Source organism: Arachis stenosperma, chromosome 1 (genome assembly GCF_014773155.1).
Source record: "Arachis stenosperma cultivar V10309 chromosome 1, arast.V10309.gnm1.PFL2, whole genome shotgun sequence".
Taxonomy (NCBI): Eukaryota; Viridiplantae; Streptophyta; class Magnoliopsida; order Fabales; family Fabaceae; genus Arachis; species Arachis stenosperma.
The window spans coordinates 71489344-71490077 of NC_080377.1; the positions used below are offsets into that span (position 1 = coordinate 71489344).

At 41.3% G+C, this 734-nt stretch overlaps 1 non-coding gene across 1 annotated transcript; it reads left to right on the plus strand.

The window, feature by feature from the left end:
• Positions 1-249: 249 nt before the first annotated feature.
• On the plus strand, positions 250-357 carry LOC130955831 (small nucleolar RNA R71). The gene has a single exon (XR_009076914.1). It is a non-coding gene; the product is annotated as a small nucleolar RNA R71 (small nucleolar RNA).
• Positions 358-734: the final 377 nt, after the last annotated feature.

Consider the following 734-nt stretch of genomic DNA (forward strand, 5'->3'; position numbering starts at 1 on the left):
TTTGTTCTGAGCCAATATGGCATTCAGAGCATCAATTTCAAGAACTCCCTTCTTCTGAGGCATCCCATTACTCACAGGATTCCTCTCAGAGGTGTACATGAATTGGTTATTTGTAACTATGTCAATGAGTTCTTGAGCTTCTGCAGGCGTTTTCTTTAGGTGAATGGATCCACCTACAGAATGGTCCAGTGACATCTTAGAGAACTCAGATAGACCATCATAGAATATATCCAAAATGGTCCACTCTGAAAGCATGTCAGAAGGACACTTTTTGGTCAACCGCTTATATCTTTCCCAAGCTTCATAGAGGGATTCACCATCTTTTTGCTTGAAGATCTGAACATCCACTCTAAGCTTGCTCAGCTTTTGAGGAGGAAAGAACTTGGCCAAGAAGACCGTGACCAGCTTATCCCAAGAGTCTAGGCTATCTTTAGGTTGTGAGTCCAACCATGTTCTAGCTCTGTCTCTTACAGCAAAGGGGAAAAGCATGAGCCTGTAAACTTCAGGATCTACTCCATTAGTCTTAACAGTATCATAGATCTGCAAGAATTCAGTTAAAAACTGATAGGGATCTTCTGATGGAAATCCATGGAACTTGCAGTTTTGTTGCATTAGAGCAACTAGTTGAGGCTTCAGCTCAAAATTGTTTGCTCCAATGGCAGGGATTGAGATGCTTCTTCCGTAAAAATTAGAAGTAGGTTTAGTATAGTCACCAAGCATCCTCCTTGCATTAT